The sequence below is a fragment of the Puma concolor genome, chromosome B2, assembly GCF_028749965.1.
Source record: "Puma concolor isolate L17-30 chromosome B2, mPumCon1.1.hap2, whole genome shotgun sequence".
Taxonomy (NCBI): domain Eukaryota; kingdom Metazoa; phylum Chordata; class Mammalia; order Carnivora; family Felidae; genus Puma; species Puma concolor.
This window is the reverse complement of record NC_141671.1, coordinates 48792058-48814428: the sequence shown is the minus strand read 5'-3', so window position 1 is coordinate 48814428 and position 22371 is coordinate 48792058. Positions and strand designations below refer to the sequence as shown.

At 37.5% G+C, this 22371-nt stretch overlaps 1 long non-coding RNA gene across 1 annotated transcript in view; it reads left to right on the top strand.

Annotated features, from left to right (window-relative positions):
• Positions 1 to 11333: 11333 nt before the first annotated feature.
• Positions 11334 to 22371, top strand: part of LOC147580979 (uncharacterized) — a 34946-nt gene continuing 23908 nt past the window's right edge. The window contains exon 1 of the long non-coding RNA XR_015250813.1: positions 11334 to 11593. This is a non-coding gene — a long non-coding RNA (uncharacterized LOC147580979). The remainder of the gene's footprint in view (positions 11594 to 22371) is intronic.

Here is a 22371-nt window from a genome sequence, read left to right as displayed (position 1 = left end):
TTCTAAGTGAAAGCTTTCCTGTTACACCAAGTTATTGGGGAAGTCAGTCAAAGGAAATGGAATGCAATGGTTTTCTCAGCATCTGATACCGAACTACTGTCTTGTCTTGACTCAGTTTCCTCCTCCTAATATGCCACTGGGTTTTCCATCCATAAAATGGGGTCATGGCAGGTTTCCCTGTGTTATCCCTCATTATAAATTACTCATAAAACATCCTGAGCACTTAATAGATCTGTTCTATAGAAACATAATTTTTCTTACTATGAATTAGATGTCACCATTGATACCACAGCCTGACCACTACTACTACTGAGCTGTGTTTAATTTACTTCTGCTGTAAATGTAGCAGGTAATTAATAGACTGTTTGGTTATAAACACTCTCTCCATCTTGCAAATATAACTCACACATACACACACTTTCCCCACATGCATACTTAAACATACACATAGATGTACAAACCCACTATCTTTATCACCACCACCACTACCAATGTTAATTTCCATTTTGTAGTGAAGTCCTCTCCAGAAGGTTGAACAATATATATATGTACATATATACATATGTATATACATATACATACATATACATCTATACATATGTATATATGTACATATATGTATCTATATACACATATATATTCAGCATATTCATTAATGAATTAGTGTTTATGCTGATTTTTCTGTTGTAATCAGTGTGTTAAATGAATGGCATAATTTCCAAACTGCCTTCTAATATGTATACAATGCACATTATCTATTGTAGGTAATTGTAGGTAATTTGTATACAGACTTTCCCAAACGAAGGCTCCATATAAATGAGTAACATGAATGCACTCCTAAAATGGGTATGTTGGTACTGAATATGATTCTTCCTAATAGAATGGAAGTGTGCCCCAGTGGCATTGATTTAGTCTTTTTTTTTTTTTTTTGCCTTCCCACTCCCCTTAAACCCCCAGTTAAGTAGCACAGTGGCTTTTCACCTCTCTGCTTGGTTCATCTGGCCCAGTAAGGCTCCATCTCCCAATTTGCCCACACTGAGCCATGAGCACTAAATGAAGCGAATAATTTGGTGCATTGTTGGGGGGGTGGCAGTGGGGGTGGGAAGGGGAGGGGACAGCTGACAGTGAATGGTGTCAGCTGCAGAGGCAGCAGAAAAAGCCGACATCTTAATAAAACAGCCTCAGGCGAAATCCCATTAAAGCCTTCAGAAGCTTGTTTCCCTGCAGTTGAGCAGGTAGGCGTTGAACAGTACGAGGCAGCCCTGAGTGCTCTCAGGGAGCCCAGTTCAAAAAAAAAAAAAAATTTGAGTGCTTTTTTTTTTTCCTTAATATAAATCATCCACCAGCCTAGCTCCTCAGAGTCATTTGCAAGGCAGAGAAAGAGAGCAAGCACAGGAGAGGGGAAAGGAGGGAGGAAGGGAGAGAGCAAGGGAGAGAGAGATGTAAAGGGACTGAGTTTCTCTGCCACAGCAGGAACAGGAGCAGGCTGCGTGCACCCATTAGCGGTGGAGTACAGACCTCAGGCTGACCTTTGGAGAGGCGAGGGAGCAGGCAGAGCTCAGGCAGAATTACAATGAGGATGGGGCATCCAAGAGGTGTGTTGCCTGGCTGGCTTCTAGGCCAGAGGGGTGATGGCACATCCCTTGCAAGCAATACTGTTTTATGAGTAGAACCATGCGCGAAACATTGGTGAATAGCAGAAGGATTGCACTTGAAAAAGTGTGGCAAAGCATGCCACTGATTTTGCAGTGAGAGGGAAGAACACGTATGTGCACATCTATCTTCCTCCTACTCACACATACAGTACATGCAAAACAGGTTTCAGAATAATCATCTAGAAAATGTTTTGGGGGTTTATGTGGTAAACCCTCAAAGATCTGTATTTGTAGCAGATTTGTTGATGGGAGTGAATTCAACTCTTTATAGCTTTCAAGACAGAGACTGTGGTGTCCTATTAACCGTTCCAAGGTTTAGAGGCCTTTCTGTCGGAAAGTTCGTTGTCACATCTAGCAAATATTTCTCATATTACAGCCACAGACCATTTCCAATAAGAATGAGCATATTTTATTGATGAGCATTAAAAACTAACCTGAGTAGAAAAATTTTAAGTCATGTAATGGGACCTATTTAGTGAATAAAAGTAATGTTCCTCCTAAATAATGAGCATGAAAGCATTAAGTTCACAACATTTATAGTTCTGCTTTTTAGTTAAGTGTGGGTTTATTTCACTAAGTGTAGTCTATGTGGTGCTGAAAAGTTGTGTGAACTTAAAGTTATAAATTGAATCACATTTGAAGCATGTGGAGTCTTGGCATTTAAATAACAGCTACTTTGAAATGAATCTTCAGTAAGGTCAATAATGCACAGTGCTTTTTTTGCTTATTTTGATGAACGTTTTACTTACCACATTTCTGGGAGGTCCTTTGTTAAGTTAAACATATTTGTACTTTAAGAGTGCCTGGGTAGCTCAGTCAGTTAAGCATCTGACTCTTGATTTCGGCTCAGGTCATATCTCCCAGTTCATGAGTTCAAGCCCCATGTTGGGCTCTGCACCATGTCAGTGTAGAACCTGCTTGGTATATTCTCTCTTCCTCTCTCTCTCTTTCTGTCCCTACCCCACTCATGCTCTCTCTCTCTCTCAAAATAAATAAATACACTTTAAAAAAACCTATTTCTACTTTATCTTCACAAAACTAGCCTTCCATGTTGGGGCACCATGCTCAACAAATCTTAATTCATTAGGGAGGAAAAGTGGTAATAGTGGCAGAAGTTTTGAAAAGGCAGGCTAAGCTTAAGTTAAATTTAAATTTTTCTGATTTATTGAGCTTCGTATTCCATCTTTTTAAAAAATTTTTATTTATTTTTGTTTTTTAATTTATTTATTTATTTATTTATTTATTTATTTATTTATTTATTTTAATATATGAAATTTATTGTCAAATTGGTTTCCATACAACACCCAGTGCTCAACCCAAAAGATGCCCTCTTCAATGCCCAGCACCCACTCCATATTCCATCTTTGAGCAAGTCATAAGCAAGCGTAAAACAGAGGTGCAGATACACAAGACTGTTGGTTTCCATGTGAAAGTCCAGGCTGCTTTCCATCCCAATCCTGCTCAAGACCTCCCAGCACCCCTCCCTCTAAGAAGGAGGAATACCTAATAAGATGGATCAAGTCCAAGGGAATTTAAAGGGCAAGGAGTTGATGTTAACTGTAAGGGAGCTATTTGGCTTGTGTAACTCAGGAATTATCCTTCCTTCTCTCAACACACCCTGGCATTTCTTTTGGTTTGGGGCACCTCCCTCCTTATAGTGGCAAATGAAGACCACTTGAAGTAGAGGGATGAGGCCAAATGTTTTGGTCTAGGCCATGGGTAAAATCTCTCCTTATCTTTATTTTCCTTGGGTTTGACTTCCACTCTGTCAGAATACGATACCTACAAAGTGGTGGTGATTTGGGTGAGCCCAAGCCTTAGTGCACCACCGTATGGGTTGTTCTCAGCACACCACAAGGCGGTGCTGTTGACATCTAAATCTAAGGCATAAGGCTCTGAAGTGGTCACTCAGCATGGTGTTGCTACTCTAGATGTGTAGACTGCAGGTAAAAGGACCTTGGTGACTCACTGGATCTAGCCAGTCTCACTGGCTCATTTCCAGTTGTGGGTAAGGGAGGGTAGCACTATATTAATAGAGATGTTTCTTTCTTTCTTTTTTTCTTTTTTCTTTTTTCTCCTTTCTTTCTTTCTTTCTTTCTTGCTTGCTTGCTTGCTTGCTTGCTTCTGCTGCTTCTGCTTCTTCTTGAGAAGTGTACTTTTTGCATGCCTTTCATGCACTGTGGCATGGTTCTAGGAAGCAGATCTAGAATTTGGAGTTTCAAGATTTTGTATTTCCAATCTTAGCACAATTAACATTTGGTGCAGGTGCTGCAGACAAGGGTGAACGTGAGCCCAGCAGGCAGGAGTAGGAAGAAAAGCCCTATGTGCAGAGAGTAGGGCTCTCATGAGTAGGGAGAGACCTCTAGTGTTAATACCTCACATTACAAGTGCAACTGCAAAGAAGCAGGATCCCTCAGAGGGATGGGAAGGGTACGGAGATATTAGGGAGTTTTAAGGATTTGTATCTTAGATATGAGAAGGCTCATGTTCCAGGTAACTTGTCAGTGTGGTTTCTGGTCCTATGAGCAATATCCTTTGTGGAAGGCTCTGATCCTAGCTTTCACAAAGAAAAATGAACCACAGCAGGTTCAGTTCAAATCATCCAGAGCTTCCCAGTCTTTGAATGTTGGTCTTCATCATCCTGGATTATATGTTCACCTTAACCAGTTCTCAGCCAGGTGAGTGATTATGGTTATGTCTTCCAAGGACCCAGGGTATGAGTTTAACTACTGTGAGATTATGGAGTCCATAAATCTGTAAGCTTTTTGATTGCTAGAGAGAAATGAATTTTCCTTTTCTTCCCACATTGAATATTCTGAAACTAGGACTTGAATGGCTCAGCTTATATCACATCCCCATTCCAGACCAGACTGGTTAGAAGGCAATTTCATTACTGGCCCCGTAAGTCATATGCCTACTGTCTACTGGGGCTGGAGGAAGGTATGAGGCGTAGTGGTTCACAGACCCTCTGGAACTATGTGGATGGAATGGGAGAGTGTTAATTCCCCCAAATAAGTATAATGTTTTCCAAGGATTTCATGATAATAAATGTTCACTGTAACCGCTATTCACCCCAATTTTCCCTAGGATCCTCTTTTTCTTCCATATGAACACTATATTTTGCATAAGGTTACCTATTTGCTCAATAATAATAATAATAATAACCAACAGTTTACATAGTCTTGACTCTAAGCCAAGAATTTTTATCTCTTTCTCTCCCCTTCCCCCTGTAACTCTCTCATCTAAACCACAGCAATTGCTGAGGTAGTGCGGTAGGTGCTGTTATATGCAGCCCAGATCTCCTTTCAAGGGAGGACTTGTTACCCAGGCTTAGAGGAGAGCACTAGGCAGAGTCTTTAGCAGTCAGCTCCTACAGTGATTGCCTCAGCTATAGATAGCTGCCTTGTACAGGGTCATGCGCTTTCCAAGAAAGCTCACATCTAATGACTGATTTCATACCCTCATGAAAAGCCCTGGTCATTTTGAGCCCAAGTCTGGACTCTACTGAATGACCAATCTAGGTCCAGAGCTCTCCGTGGGGATGCCAAAATCTGTACTTAGATTTCACATTTCTTTCTCTGCCTGTTGTGCTCCCTCTGCACCCTTTCACAGGTGTGGATTCCAGACGCATTCCTTATATACATGTCCTCCATGGTAAAAATCCTTCTCTCAGTCTGTTTCCCAGGGAAGCAATCTGTGATATATAGGTGCTTTTATTATTCCAAGTTTGGAGATGAGGAAAGAGAAATACAGAGAAGGTAAGCTCTTTGCCTGTAATCACAAACCTAGTAAGTACCAGGGCTGGTAGTGTGACTTCTGACCTTGTGCCCATAGCCACCAACGCTGGTTCACCACCAGAATCTGTACGTGACTGCCTGGGGTGCAACTGAAGATCCAAGCACAGAAAACTGACAAGTTGGGATAAAATTTATACTTCTAGTGCTTTCATGCAGTTAAGGAGCCACAGAAAATATAAAGCCACACAAGTTCTTTTTCCTACATGAATGTATAGCAAGTTTTTGACTAAAAATTGACATAAATACGAAAGTTTGGAATTATCCCACTTGAGTTGAAGATGATTTAAAGTAATCCTTATAATAACATCATTTGTGTTATCTTGTATTTAAATACATCTTTGTTAATGGGTGATGTTGAAATTATAATCAGTAAACTAAGAATTAAGCATGGCTTAGAGCTGATTTTTTTCTCTATGGAAAACTTATATTCCCTACAAATGAGTGTATCCAAGTGAACATCGTTTTCCACATGTCTGTAGCCTTACAAAAGTGCCCAGGATTTTCAGGCACTTCTTTGTCCAAGTCTTGGTCTTCCCTCCAAGGTTTATACATTTGATTTTTGTCAACCAATTTATACTTTCTGTCTCAGTTTACTGAATAGTAAAATACAGTGTAATTGTAATTATGCCACTGGATATGTGTGAGGATTGTATATAGATATATTTTTGTGTTATTTAGCATGGTGCCTGGGAAATACTTAGTATAATAGCAGCTGTTTTCTATTCCCCTACCTCCTTCTTTTCTCTCTACATCTTCTCTTCTTTTTCCATTTGAGTCAGTTTTGTAAAACAGCAACAACAACAACAACAACAACTTCCAGAATCTTGAAAGGGTAATCATCTCCTGCCATTTAATGTTCATTTTGGAGATGCTTTACAAAATGGCCCCGTGGCCCTAGAAAGATGTGAAGTCTTTTAAGTGCACATATTATATGATGAAGCTTTGGCCAAAAATTCTTTCCTAAAACATTCTATTCCCTGGAGTCTTTGTAAGATGAATGCACAATAGGTAAGATGAATAACACATGGGTTTATTTTAAAAAAGAATTAAACAATTAGAAAACAACAAAATTATGGGGCCAAGGACAATATTGCAAAATGTTACCAAAATAAATATTCTCCTTTTTAGATCATGTCGCTTGGATTACTTCTGAAACCTGGTAAGTCTAGTGATTGGTTGCTACGAATAAAAACAATTAGAATGGGAATCCATTTGGTATTTCTATGTAGAAGATGCTTTCTGGTATATTTTGGAAGGAAGGACTTTTCTCTTTTTCATAATTTTGGGAGTCAATGGAACTTTTACAGAGCCTGGCTGAAATGTCTTTGACTGCTCCTCTACTTTGACTGCCCTAGTACAACCTGTCACCACTGATAGTCATTTTATTTGTTTTAGTTAGTTAGTTAGTTTGTTAGTTTATTTATTTATTTGGAAAGAGAGAGAAAGAGAGTAGGGGAGGGGGAGAGAGGGAGAGACAATCCCAAACAGGCTCTGCGATGTTATCGGGGCTTGATCTCATGAACCACGAGATCATGACCTGAACCAAAATCAAGAGTTAGTCATTTAACAGGTGAGTCACCCAGGTGCCTCCTACCACTGCTAACTTTTTAATTTTTTTTTATTTTTTAAAATTTACACCCAAATAACTTAGCATATAGTGCAACAATGATTTCAGGAGTGGATTCCTTAGTGCCCCTTACGCATTTAGCCCATCCCCCTCCCACAACCCCTGCGGTAACCCTCAGTTTTTTCTCCATATTTATGAGTCTCTTCTGTTTTGTCCCCCTCCCTGTTTTTATATTATTTTTGTTTCCCTTCCCTTATGTTCATCTTTTTTTGTCTTTTAAGGTCCTCATATGAGTGAAATCATACGATTTTTGTCTTTCTCTGACTGACTAATTTCACTTAGCATAATACTCTCCAGTTCCATCCACATAGTTGCAAATGACAAGATTTCATTCTTGCATTGCCGAGTAATACTCCATTGTGTGTGTATGTATGTGTGTGTGTGTGTGTGTGTGTATGTGTGTATATATATATATATATATATATATATATATATGTACATCCATCGATGGACATTTGGGCTCTTTCCATACTTTTGCTATTGTTGACAGTGCTGCTATAAACATGGGGGTGCATGTGTCCCTTCAAAACAGCATACCTGTATCTTGTGGATAAATGCCTAGTAGTGCAATTGCTGGGCCATAGGGTAGTTCTATTCTTAGTTTTTTGAGGAACCTCCATACTGTTTTCCAGAGTGATTGCACCAGTTTGCATGCCCACCAACAGTGCAAAAGAGGTCCTCTTTCTCTGCATTCTCACCAACATCTGTTATTGCCTGAGTTTTTAACGTTAGCCATTTTGGCAGGTGTGAGGTGGTATCTCATTGTGGTTTTGATTTGTATTTGCCTGATGATGAGTGATGAGCATTTTTTCATGTGTCCGTTGGCCATCTGGATGTGTACTTTGGAGAAGTGTCTATTCATGTCTTTTGCCCATGTCTTCACTGGATTATTTCGTTTTTGGGTGTTGAGTTTGAGAAGTTCTTTATAGATTTTGGATACTAACCCTTTATCTGATATGTTGTTTGCAAATATCTTCTCCCATTCTGTCAGTTGCCTTTTAGTTTTGCTGATTGTTTCCTTCGCTGTGCAGAAGCTTTTTCTTTTGATGAGGTCCCAGTAGTTCATTTCTGCTTTTGTTTCCCTTGCCTCCAGAGATGTGTTGAGTAAGAAGTTGCTGCGGCCAAGATCAGAGAGGTTTTTGCTTGCTTTCTCCTCAAGGATTTTGATGGCTTCCTGTCTTACATTTAGGTCTTTCATCCATTTTGAGTTTATTTTTGTGTATGGTGTAAGAGAGTGGCCCAGGTTCATTCTTCTGCATGTCGCTGTCCAGTTTTCCCAGCACCACTTGCTGAAGAGACTGTATTTATTACAGTGGATATTCTTTCCTGCTTTGTCAAAGATGAGTTGGCCATACGTTTGTGGGTCCATTTCTGGGATCTCTATTCTGTTCCATCGATCTGAGTGTCTGTTCTTGTGCCAGTACCATACTGTCTTGATGATTACAGCTTCATAGTATAGCTTGAAGTCTGGGATTGTGATGCCTCCTGCTTTGGTTTTCTTTTTCAAGTTTGCTTTGGCTATTCAGGGTCTTTTCTGGTTCCATAAAAATTTTAGGATTATTTGTTCTAGCTCTGTGAAGAATGCTGGTGTTACTTTGATAGGGATTGCATTGAATATGTAGATTGCTTGGGGTAGTATTGACATTTTAACAATATTTGTTCTTCCTATCCAGTATCTTCTTATTCCATTTTTTTTTGTGTGTCTTCTTCAATTTCTTTCATAAGCTTTCTATAGTTTTCAGTGTATAGATTTTTCACCTCTTTGATTAGATTTATTCCTAGGTATTTTATGGTTTTTGGTGCAATTGTAAATGGGGTTGATTCCTTGATTTCTCTTTCTGTTGCTTCATTGTTGCTTTATAGGAATGCAACAGATTTCTGTGCATTGATTTTATATCCTTCAACTTGCTGAATTCACATATCAGTTCTAGCAGTTTTTCGGTGGAATCTTTTGGGTTTTCCATATAAAGTATCATGTCATCTGTGAAGAGTGAAAGTTTGACCTCTTCCTGGCCAATTTGGATACCTTTTATTTCTTTGTGTTTGATTGTCGAAGCTAAGACTTCCAATACTATGTTGAATAACAGAGGCGAGAGTGGACATCCCTGTCTTGTTCCTGACCTTAGGGGGAAACTCTCAGTTTTTCCCCATTGAGGATGATATTAGTGTTTGGTCTTTCATATATGGTTTTTGTGATCTCGAGGTATGCTCCTTCTATCCCTACTTTCTTGAGGGTTTTTATCAAGAAAGGATGCTGTATTTTGTCAAATGCTTTCTCTGCATCTATTGAGAGGATCATATGGTTCTTGTCCTTTCTTTTATTGATGTGATGAATCACGTTAATTGTTTTGCAGATATTGAACCATCCCAGGTACACCTGCATCCCAGGTATAGATCCTGCTTGGTCGTGGTGAATAATTCTTTTAATGTATTGTTGGATCTGGTAGGCTAGTATCTTGTTGAGGATTTTTGCATCCATGTTCATCCGGGAAATTGGTCTATAGTTCTCCTTTTTAGTGGGGTCTATGTCTGGTTTTGGAATCAAGGTAATACCGGCTTCATAGAAAGAGTTTGGAAGTTTTCCTTCCATTTCTAGTTTTGGAACAGTTTCAAGAGAATAGGTGTTCACTCTTCCTTAAATGTTTGTTCGAATTCCCCCTGGAAAGCCATCTGGCCCTGGACTCTTGTTTTTTTGGCAGATTTTTGATTCCTAATTCAATTTCCTTACTGGTTGTGGGTCCGTTCAAATTTTCTATCTCTTTCTGTTTCACTTTTGGTAGTCTACATGTTTCTAGGAATTTGTCCATTTCTTCCAGATTGCCCTTTTTATTGGCCTATAATTGCTCATAATATTCTCTTATTATTGTTTTTATTTCTGCTGTGTTGGTTGTGATCTCTGCTCTTTCATTCTTGATTTTATTTATTTGTGTCTCTTCCTTTTTCTTTTTCATCAAACTGGCTAGTGGTTTATCAATTTTGTTAATTTTTTCAAAGAACCAGCTTCTGGTTTTATTGATCTGTTTTAATTTTTTTTTTTTTTTTTGGTTTTGATAGCATTGATTTATGATCTAATCTTTATTATTTCTGGTCTTTTGCTGGTTTTGGGTTTTATTTGCTGTTCTTTTTCCAGCTCCTTAAGGCATAAGGTTAGGTTGTGTATCTGAGATCTTTCTTCCTTCTTTAGGAAGGCCTGGATTGCTATATAGTTTCCTCTTATGACCACCTTTTCTGCATCCTAGAGGTTTTGGGTTGTGGTGTTATCATTTTCATTGACTTCCATATACTCTTTAATTTCCTCTTTAACTGCTTGGTTAGCCCATTCATTCTTTAGTAGGATGTTTTTCAGTCTCCAAGTATTTGTTACCTTTCCAAATTTTTTCTTGTGGTTGATCTCGAGTTTCATAGTGTTGTGGTCTGAAAATGTGCATGGTAAGATCTCGGTATTTTTCTACTTGTTAAGGGCTAATTTGTGTCCCAGAATATGGTCTATTCTGGAGAACGTTCCATGTGCACTGGAGAAGAATGTATACTCTGCTGCTTTGGGATGAAATGTTCTGAATATATCTGTTAAGTCCATCTGGTCCAGTGTGTCATTCAAAGCCATTGTTTCCTTGTTGGTTTTTTGATTAGATGATCTGTCCATTGCTGTGAGTGGGGTGTTGAAATCTCCTACTATTGTGGTATTACTATCGATGAATTTCTTTATGTTTGTGATTAATCAATGTATATATTTGGGTGCTGCCACATTTGGCACATAAATGTTTACAGTTTTTAGGTCTTCTTGGAGACCCCTTGATTATGATATAATTCCTTTCTGCATCTCTTGATACAGTCTTTATTTTAAAGTCTAGATTGTCTGATATAAGTTAACCATTAGCATGATAGATGGTTCTCCATCCCCTTATTTTCAATCTGAAGATGTCTTTAGGTCTAAAGTGGGTCTCTTGTAAACAGCATATAGATGGATCTTGTTTTCTTATCCATTCTGTTACCCTATGTCTTTTGATTGGAGCATTGAGTCCATTGACATTTAGAGTGAGTACTGAAAGATATGAATTTATTGCCATTATCATGCTTGTAGAGTTGGAGTTTCTGGTGGTGTTCTCTGGTCCTTTCTAATCTTTAGATTTTGCTTTTGGTATTTATACACACACACACACACACACATATGTATATATGTTATGTATTTATATATATATATATATTTTTTTTTTCATCTTTTCTCCCCTCAGAGATTCCCCCTTAAAATTTCTTGCAGGGCTGGTTTAGTGGTCACAAACTCTAATTTTTGTTTGTCTGGGAAACTTTTTATTTCTCCTTCTATTTTGAAGGACAGCCTTGCTGGATAAAGAATTCTTGGCTGCATATTTTTCTGATTCAGCACACTGAATATATCCTGCCACTCCTTTCTGGCCTGCCAAGTTTCTGTGGATAGGTCTGCTGCAAACCTGATCTGTCTTCCCTTGTAGGCTAAGGACTTTTTTCCCTTGCTGCTTTCATGATTCTCTCCTTGTGTGAGTATTTTGTGAATTTGACTACGATATGCCTTGTTGATGGCCGGTTTTTCTTGAATCTAATTGGGGTCCTCTGTGCTTCCTGGATTTTGATATCTGTGTCTTTCCCCAGGTTAAGAAAGTTTTCCAGTATGATTTGCTCACATAACCCTTCTACCCCTATTTCTCTCTCTTCTCCTTCTGGGACCCCTATGATTCTGATGTTGTTCATTTTTAATGAGTCACTGATTTCTCTAAGTCTTAAATAGTGCTCTTTTGCCTTAGTCTCTCTCTTTTTTTCTGCTTCATTATTCTCTGTAAGTTTGTCCTCTATATTGCTGATTCTCTGTCTGCCTCATCCATCCTTGCCACTGCTGCATCCATCCATGATTGCAGCTCAGTTATTATAGCATTTTTAATTTCATTCTAGCTATTTTTTACTTCTTTTATCTCTGCAGAAAGGGATTCTAATCTATTTTTGATTCCAGCTAGTATTATTATTATCGTGATTCTAAATTCTGTTTCAGACATCTTGCTTGTATCTGTGTTGGTTAAATCCCTGGCTGTCGTTTCTTCGTGCTCTTTCTTTTGGGGTGATATCTTTGTTTTGCCATTTTGAATGGAGAAAAGGAATTAATGAGGTAGAATAATTGAAATTAAGGAAATTGAAAAAATATTAAAATTAAAAAATAAACACACACACACAAATCGGATAGATGATGCTAGATCGTAGGTGTGCTCTGGTCTGGGTGTTGAAAGTGGTTTGACAGATTAGAGAAAAAAATGGGGGGGGTAGAAAAAAGAAATAGTTTGAGAATTTGAAAAAAATGAATACACTGAGTAGACTAAAATGAGATGATGGGTGTAAAATATAATTTGAAAAAATATACAAAAAGTAAAGAATATAGTAGAAAAAAATTTTAAATATTTTAATAAAAATTAAAAATAAATATGATTTTTTTCTTTTTCTGCATTCAAAAAAGAAACACAAAAAAGAGAAAAAAGATAAAAAGAAAGAAAAAAAGGAAATCATTTGAAAATTTAAAAAAGTGAATATACTGTAGTAGACTAAACTAAAATGATGGAAGTAAAATAGAATTTGAAAAAGTTTACATAAAAGCAAAAAATATAGTAAAAAATTAAATGAAAACATTTTTGATAGAAATTGAAAGTAAAAATGAAGTTTTCTCTTTTTCTGCATTCAAGAAAAAGAAAAGGAATGAAAAAGAGAAAAACAGAAAAAGAAAGAAAGAAAAATAAAAAGGAAATTGTTTGAAAATTTTAAAAGGTGAATCCACTGAAGTAGACTAAAATAAAATGATGGAAGTAAAATAGAATTTGAAAAATTTACACAAAAGTAAAAAATACAGTAATAAAAAATAAAAGAAAAATATTTTTAATAAAAATTGAAAATAAAAATGAATTTTTTCTCTTTCTGTATTCAAGAAAAAGAAAATAATTGTAAAAGTGAAAAAGAAAAAAAAAGAAAGAAAATTAAATAGATGAACCTGCTAAGAGATTGAAGTAGGACTGAAATTGTTTCATTTTCCCCTAGAAGTCAGTCTGTGTAGCGCTTTATAGGCCATAAACTAAGCCGGTGGTGAGATTTGTTCTATCAGAGTGGAGTTGGCCCAGTTGGGCTGGCCTCAGTGTAACAGCTCCGCTTTCCACTAGATGGTGCTGCTATCCTACTGGGGTGGATTGTTGCGGTGCTCGTAGGTGTGTATGTGCATGTGCAGGAGCGGTGAAAATGGTGCCACCCAGCTGCCTAGTCTGTTCTCCTGGATCAGCAATCACACACCCATCCTCTGTCTTCAGCTTTCGTCCACTCCCTGCTTTTTCACTCTTCATGACCAGGCCCCAAGCAGTACTTCTCTCCCAAGTTTTATCTCAGATGCGGCCATTTTCCCCAGCCCCTTACCTCTGAAGGACTGCGGCTTTGACCTGTTCCACATCTCTATGGGAGGGTCTCACCAAGCTATGGACAAATGAGCCATGGCCGAATGCCGGCTGCACCCGGGAACGCTTGCTGGACCGTGCTGCTGCCAGAACCCCGAGACTGTGGCCAGTTGCCAGCCTGCCCCAGAAAAAGTTCGTGAGACAGTATAGCTGCAGCATTTCAGGGATTATGGAAAATCACAACACACATCTGTTACCAGCCTTCACCCTTAATGACCTTGTTCCAGCACCAGCGAATGTGGCCGCCTTCCAGGGTCTGCTGGGACTAGGTGGCTTCAACAGTCTCTAGCAAATGTCCTTCCAGCAGTGGAACCACTCTTCCCCATGTGGTCTGAGAACCTTCCAGACCCCACTCTACTCCTGGGGATTCACCCTTCCCACCAGAGCACCACCAGGTATCCAGCTGCGAAGTTGCAGCTTTGTGCTCCCCTTGTTTACAGTCTTAATGGAATTTAAATCCTCTCCTTTCTTTTTCTCCTTTCTCCCTTTTTAGTTTAGTCCCTGCGGCTGTTTCCTATTTTCCACTTTCTCTCCAGCTGCTTTTGGGGAGGGGTGATTTCCCCATATTCTACCCCCCTCCCCAGTCTCCATCCTCCCTCCGCCTGCAAAAGCAGTTCCCTACCCTCAGCAGCGTCTCGCTACCCAAATTCACCTCTCTGTGCCGTGTACCTGCTGAATTCTGTGGTTCAGGTTGTGCAGATTGTTGTGTTAATCCTTCAGTCAGTGTGTAGGATGGTTTAGTGTTGGTCTGGCTCCATAATTATTTTCTTTAATAGTGTAGATTAGGAAAATTGAGATACTTTTCTTCAAAATTGACCTACAAATATTTGAAGAGTGAGAAATTGCTCCAGCCCACCCAATTCACATGTTGTTATATTGAATATGTAACTTTGGCATATTGTGTATGTACACCTCAAACAAAATAGTGTCCTATGCACTTCGAAAAAGAGACTTTTTTCAATTTTTTTAATTTAAATTTCAGTTTTTATTTTCAGGTGATAATTAGAGAGAAGTTAAAGCAGAAGTGGTGAGCCCACCACACTTCAGTTTTGAAGAATTTGTCTCCAGAAGGAGAAGATATCTGTTGTGAAACTTAGGATGTCTGAAGTATCTGACCTGTAGATAAAAACCTAAGTTATACTTTCCCCGAATTTTAATCATTTTCGATGTTTATATACAGACAGCCATTATTATATATAATATGTAAGCCAAATGCAACCAAAATACTCTTTTCCTTTTTCATTGCAATTTATGCTTTTTTCTTGTTTGTAATTTTAATCATTTTCGATGTTTATATACAGACAGCCATTATTATATATAATATGTAAGCCAAATGCAACCAAAATACTCTTTTCCTTTTTCATTGCAATTTATGCTTTTTTCTTGTTTGTATTCTTTGTCCAGGATTCTGCATGTTTATTGATGTGTTGGAATTGTTTATATACTCTGTATACTGACTCTTTGAAAAATCTCTTTGTTTCTGTGATTGTTTTGTCTTGTCTTGCTTTTTAAAATTTTGTTTAGAGTATCGTTTAGTGTGTGAATGTTTCTGATTATAACGTAATCAAATTTAGCCCTTTTTTCTTCATGGTTTGTGCTTTGTTGCCTTGGCTAAGAAATAATTTTCTAACATGGGGTCATAACGTTCTTTTCCATTTTGTTCTAAATATTTTGCAGTTTTGATTGTTTACACTTAAGTGTTTAATTCCTGTGATCTTTATCTCTGGGGAATCCAGTTTTGTTTGGACTTATTGTTATTCCATGTACACAACCAATTTTCCTAGTAACATTCTTTGAATAGTACACGTTGCCTATTGATTTGCCGTACAACCCGCATCATACAGCAGTTCACATAACTTCAGGGCTGTAGGCTGCTACCATTTAAATTCTGTTCCATAATGACAACTTAGATTTTGGTGCTTATCTATGGTTTAATTTTGTAATTGAACTCAAATACCAGAAGTTACATTACAAGAAGTATGTGAAGTGTTTACCATAGAGCACAGTAATATGCATTGAGTACTTATTTCTTATCTATATTTCTAACTATAACATTTTCCTTTTGTACAAAATAGATTTTTTCCCTTTTTTACAATACCCTCCAAATTGCTTAAAATTGCTTTAGTGTTTGTTGTTGTTGTTGTTGGAATTGCCCACTTTTTTTTGATGTGAAATTATATTCTTTATTATTAGGATATATAACAAATTATATACAAATAAATATGAACTATAGATCCTTACATAATACTTTTTTCTCAACCTATCTTGGACTAAGATAGTTTTACCGTATTAAAATCTTTTTTAGTGCGTTTTTAATACATCTTCTGTAGAACTTTATGAAAGTTGTTGGTATGTTATATGCCATTTAGAGATTCATAACGCTTTTATCTATACTGTGATGATATAACTGTAACATAGAGCTCTTTTCCTCATTTAATACTTTTTAGGCTAAATTATACTCGGTCAGGTATCAAGTTGCTATCCCTGCTTTCTTTTTTGTTTTTCCTGTTATTCTTGTTTCCATTCTTTGATTTTTGTGTCATAAAACATGTTTTCAGGTGGTACTCTTGCATATGATATAAAGTTTAATTTTGCTGTCAGTGTATCTGAAATTGTATTTTTAGGTAGGTGAGTTAAGCCTATAAACATTTAGCAATTAGACATTCACTATGTCATCCACATTTTTAAATTTTTGTCTTTCAGTATTAGAAAAACTTGTTATTTTGGTTCTAATGTTTACCTTTATGTGAATATGTCTGCATCCATTTTCCTTAGGAATATATAGGGCCTTTTATGAACAAATAGAATATCACATGGTAGCTTTTCTTTCTCTTTCTTTCTCTGTCTTCCACCATTTCCACCATTTAATTTTGGTCAATCATATTATCTTTCTTAATGTTTATATTCTTATTCTTTTCTCTCTTTTTTTTTCTTTTTTTTCCCCAATATATGAAGTTTATTGTCAAATTGGTTTCCATACAACACCCAGTGCTCATCCCAAAAGGTGCCCTCCTCAATACCCATCACCCACCCCCCATCAACCCTCAGTTTGTTCTCAGTTTTTAAGAGTCTCTTATGCTTTGGCTCTCTTCCACTCTAACCTCTTTTTTTTTTTTTTTCTTCCCCTCCCCCATGGGTTTCTGTTAAGTTTCTCAGGATCCACATAAGAGTGAAAACATATGGTATCTGTCTTTCTCTGTATGGCTTATTTCACTTAGCATCACACTCTCCAGTTCCATCCACGTTGCTACAAAGGGCCATATTTCATTCTTTCTCATTGCCACGTAGTACTCCATTGTGTATATAAACCACAATTTCTTTATCCATTCATCAGTTGATGGACATTTAGGCTCTTTCCATAATTTGGCTATTGTTGAGAGTGCTGCTATAAACATTGGGGTACAAGTGCCCCTGTGCATCAGTACTCCTGTATCCCTTGGATAAATTCCTAGCAGTGCTATTGCTGGGTCATAGGGTAGGTCTATTTTTAATTTTCTGAGGAACCTCCACACTGCTTTCCAGAGTGGCTGCACCAGTTTGCATTCGCACCAACAGTGCAAGAGGGTTCCCGTTTCTCCATATCCTCGCCACCATCTATAGTCTCCTGATTTGTTCATTTTGGCCACTCTGACTGGCGTGAGGTGATATCTGAGTGTGGTTTTGATTTGTATTTCCCTGATGAGGGGCGACGTTGAGCATCTTTCATGTGCCTGTTGGCCATCCGGATGTCTTCTTTAGAGAAGTGTCTATTCATGTTTTCTGCCCATTTCTTCACTGGGTTATTTGCTTTTCGGGTGTGGAGTTTGGTGAGCTCTTTATAGATTTTGGATACTAGCCCTTTGTCCGATATGTCATTTGCAAAGATCTTTTCCCATTCCGTTGGTTGCCTTTTAGTTTTGTTGGTTGTTTCCTTTGCTGTGCAGAAGCTTTTTCTCTTCATAAGGTCCCAGTAATTCACTTTTGCTTTTAATTCCCTTGCCTTTGGGGATGTGTCGAGTAAGAGATTGCTACGGCTGAGGTCAGAGAGGTCTTTTCCTGCTTTCTCCTCTAGGGTTTTGATGGTTTCCTGTCTCACATTCAGGTCCTTTATCCATTTTGAGTTTATTTTTGTGAATGGTGTGAGAAAGTGGTCTAGTTTCAATCTTCTGCATGTTGCTGTCCAGTTCTCCCAGCACCATTTGTTAAAGAGACTGTCTTTTTTCCATTGGATATTCTTTCCTGCTTTGTCAAAGATGAGTTGGCCATACGTTTGTGGGTCTAGTTCTGGGGTTTCTATTCTATTCCATTGGTCTATGTGTCTGTTTTTGTGCCATGGAATTGCCCCTTTACTGGAGTGTCTAGTTGTCTTTCTAACTCCATGGTGAACAATATTTGAAATTTAACTAGACTTTTAGGGTTCTCATAATAACATTGACACTTGCTGCTAGCTGTGTGACTTTGAACACCTTCCTCAAGAAACCTGTTTTCTCATTGTTTAAGTTGAATTGGAATAAAATGTGTTTCATAGATTTGATGTGGTGAGAAAATGAGTAAATAATTATAAATAATTTATAAGAGGGAATGGAAAATTTTGATGACTACATTTTAGCTTTTCTAAAATTTGTATTTTTATCTTACTACCCATATCTTCCAACTTCCTGCACATTCTACCTACTGGTAAATTTTGTGAATCCTTGTCTCTGAAATTGCCTGACTTCTTAAAGTGTGTAGCACCTTGAGTTATCCTTGAATTCTGACTTGCTCAGTTTTTGTGGGGAGGGGGTGTTGATGAGTAGAGAGTGTGTATATAGCCCTCCCTTCATTTTTAAGCACATTTTTTGTTATATTTTCAAGCTCTTCATATATACATTTAAATATAATAATAATTGTTATTATAATATCCTTTTTTTGTCAGAGTTTTTATTTCTTTTGGCTTCTGTTCTCCTGCCCATCCTGAGACTTTCTTTCTTTATTTTGAGGGGGTGGAGTCACATGTTCCCAGACTCCATCTCATCTTTCTTCTTTTACTCTCTTATTTTCCTGGAATATGTTTTCCAGTAATGTCGTTTGTTTGTTTGTTTGTTTTGAGAGACAGAGAGAGCTTGCATGAGTTGGGGAGAGAGAGAATTTTAAGCAGGCTCCATGCTCAGCGTGAATCCCATGGGGAGCTCTATCCCACGACCATTATTAGATCATGACCTGAACAGAATCAAGAGTTATATGCTTAACTGACTGAGCCACCCAGGTGCCCCTCAAGTAATGTCTTAAGAACAGATGCAGAGGGAGGCAAAATAGCTGAGGCTGTCTGGGTCCACAAATGTCTTTTTTTCCTTCCTTCTCCCTTGAAAAATAGTTGTATCAGTCGGGACAGATTAACTCATTTTGTCGTAACATGCAACACCAATCAGTGTTCTAAAACAACATGCTCTTGCTGATTTATTCTTACTGATGCTACATGTCTGTCATGGCTGTGTTTGCTGTTGTCACTCAGGACAAGACTGCTGGAGTTGTCACCATCATAAACTTGGCCAGTTGCTAAACCCATAGGAAAAAAAAGGAGGTCATTGGATGTCTTCATGAGAAATTAAGTGTGTGGTTCTCCTTTCTTTTCTGTCAATGACACACTGGCCTGAGCTGGTTACATCCTCCACCTCACTAAAGGGAAGACAGAAAGTGAAATTCTAATATGTCCATAGAAAGTGGAAAGTCTGAAATATCTCTTGATTGGCATTAATGGCTTTCACCATAATTTGGTTCATTTTCTTTCGCTATTTCTATGAGTTAAGTAGTAGGCTTTTTGGATTGAGTCTCTGTCTCTATGTATTTCTCTCTCTGTTTATATATTTGTTTAAGTTCTACACTTATAAATAAACTTCTTACTGGGCTCCTGAATGTCTAATAGTTATTTTACATATCCAAAACAAAACTCATGATTTCCACCAGCAAAAATTTCTCTCAACATCATTGGTATCAATTTTACTTCATTACTTAATTTGCAAAATAAGGATTACTCATTGTTATTGTCTCCCTTTTCTTGACATCCCACATCTGATCCAAGTAATGTCTATATTTAAAATGCCTTTTTCATTTATCCAATTACATCATACTAATTTCCTTACTAACCCCCTAGTACTAGTTACCATCATTTTCATCAAGATTACTGTAATAGCCACCTAATTGGTTTTAATGCTTCAGCTATTGCATATCTACTGTCAACTCTATATACACAGGCATCTTTTTTTTTTTAATGTTTACTCATTTATCTTGAGAGAGAGAGAGAGAGAGAGAGAGAGAGTGAGCACAAGTTGGGGAGAGGTGGAGAGAATGAGAGAGAGAGAATCCCAGGCAGGCTCCTTGCTGTCAGCACAGAGCCTGACTTGGGACTTGATCTCATGAACTGTGAGATCATGACCTGAACCAAGGGTCTGACACCCAACCAACTGAGCCACTGGGGAACCTTATCTTTAAATATAAACCAAGCCATGGGTCTTCTATGTTCAGGATGCTCCAGTGGTTTCCCATCACACTAGTAAGAAAGTACAAAGCCCTTCCAGTAGTTTAAAGGGCCCTTTCCTCCCTCTCTGTCATCCTCTCCTATCATTCTCTCCTTAGTTCGCTGTGTTCTAGACTTTCTTGTTGGGTTAGCCATATATCACACTTACTCTCTTCTTGGGAGTTTGGATGTGATTACGGATTGAAAACAATTTTCCCCAGACTTCACATGCCTTATTACTTTCCTTCATTCTGCTTTATATATATTTTAGTTCACAGAAAGACCTTCTTTGACTAAACTTTCCAGTTGTTCTCTGCCCTTTACCTATGTGCTTTGGTTTCCTTCACAGAACTTATTACTTCTTGACATCATATTATACATGAATCATCTTTTTCTCTGTTTGCAAATTGAATTTTAAGGTCTGTGTGGACATTGTTATGGTTTGTGTAGTTCTCTGCATTATCCACACCAGCACAAAGTACGTACCCAGTAAATATTGAATAAATAGATGAATGCATAAATGAATGAAATATGGGTGATTCCTTTAACTGTATTTCAACCTTCAATTAGAAATTTTTTAAATTTGTTTTTAAAAATATCTACTGGCTTTTCTTTGTGAGCTGATTGTGAATTTAACATGGCACAGTGTTGTACATTTATTAATGAAATATATTTCTAATCATCTTTTAGGATGATAATTGAGATTATTTTAACATTACAATTGGGATTATTTTTGTTCAGAATCAGTTTTTCTTTTTTTTTAATTACTTGTTTTTCTTCAAAATGTGACAATTTTTCTTGAATATCTGATAACTCTTAATTGTTCATTTAATTGTTCACCCATTATTTCCTCTATTCAAGACCCCTATTAAGTTGGGTAGAATTTTCCTGGGATGACAAGAAAGACCAAAGCAAGAAATAAAGTCAGAATATTTCCACATACCTTGGAGCTCAAAACAATCTTAAACGCTATCACAATCCTAAATAGCTATAAGTTTGATCTTATCCCTATCTTTTAGTTTCCAGTAATGACTTTCAGGTAAAAGAGGTGAGGTGGCATATTCTCACTTATTATATTATGATGACCATATTGAGAGCTATAACTGTATACCAAAGGCGTTACCAGGTGTGCAGGTACATTGTAGTAGTTGTTGTTCTTGTTAGTTGATTGGCCTCTTGATTTTTTTTAATTAAGAATTATTGAGGTAGACATATACATAATGAAATGTACCCATTTAAAATGCATACTTTTTAGTTTTGACCAATGTATACACTTATGTAAGTACCACCACAATCAATATTTGATTGTACAATGAATAAGATATTTCCATCACTATCAAAAGTTCCCTCACACCTCCTTGCAGTTAGTCCCTGACTTCTGGTCCCAGGTCATCAGAGTTCTGCTTTCTGTCACCAGTGATTCATTTTTTTCCTATTCAAAAGTTCAATATAAATGGAATTATACAGTACATAGATTTTTTGTCTGACTTCTTTTCCTCAGCGTAATGTTTTTTGAAATTCATACAAGTGGTCGAGTACATCAGCAGTTCATTGCTTTTTATTGCTGAGCAGGATTCCATTATAAGGATGTATCATAATTTGTTAATCCATTTCCTTACTGATGAATATTTTACATGTGTCCAGTCTAGGGCTATTATGAATAAAGACGTTATACACGTTTGTGAGCAAGTCTTTGTGCCAAGACATATTTTTATTTCAGGGTGAACATATATAAGTGAAATTGTTAGATTATATGGTCACTGTATGTTTACCTTTGTAAGAAACTTTTCAAAAGCTGTTATACCATTCCCTATTTTTATGAGACATCCTGTTGCTACACATCTTCATAAATACTTGATAATGTCCATTCTCTTTAGTTTTTTTTAAAAATTTTTGTTATGTTTATTTTTTTGAGAGAGAGAGACAAAACATGTGCAGGGGAGGGGCAGAGAGAGACACACACACACACAGAATCTGAAGCAGGCTCCAGGCTCTGAGTTGTCAGCACAGAGCCTGACACAGGGCTCGAATTCACGGACCATGAGATCATAATCTGAGCTGAAGTCTGATGTTTAACTGACCGAGCCACCCAGGTGCCCTATCTCTTTATTTTTTTTTTTTTTTAATTAATGTAATATATTGTCAAGTTGGCTAACATACAGAGTATACAGAGTGCTCTTAGCTTTGGGAGTAGATTCCCATGATTCATCACTTACAATGCACTTACAGTGCTCATCCCAATAATTACCATCCTCAATGCCCATCACCCATTTTTCCCATCGCCCCCTCCCCCCCACCGCCTTGGCTGTGTCATGATATTTCACTGTGGTTTAATTTGCTTATGCCTGATTGCTAGTGATGTTGACCA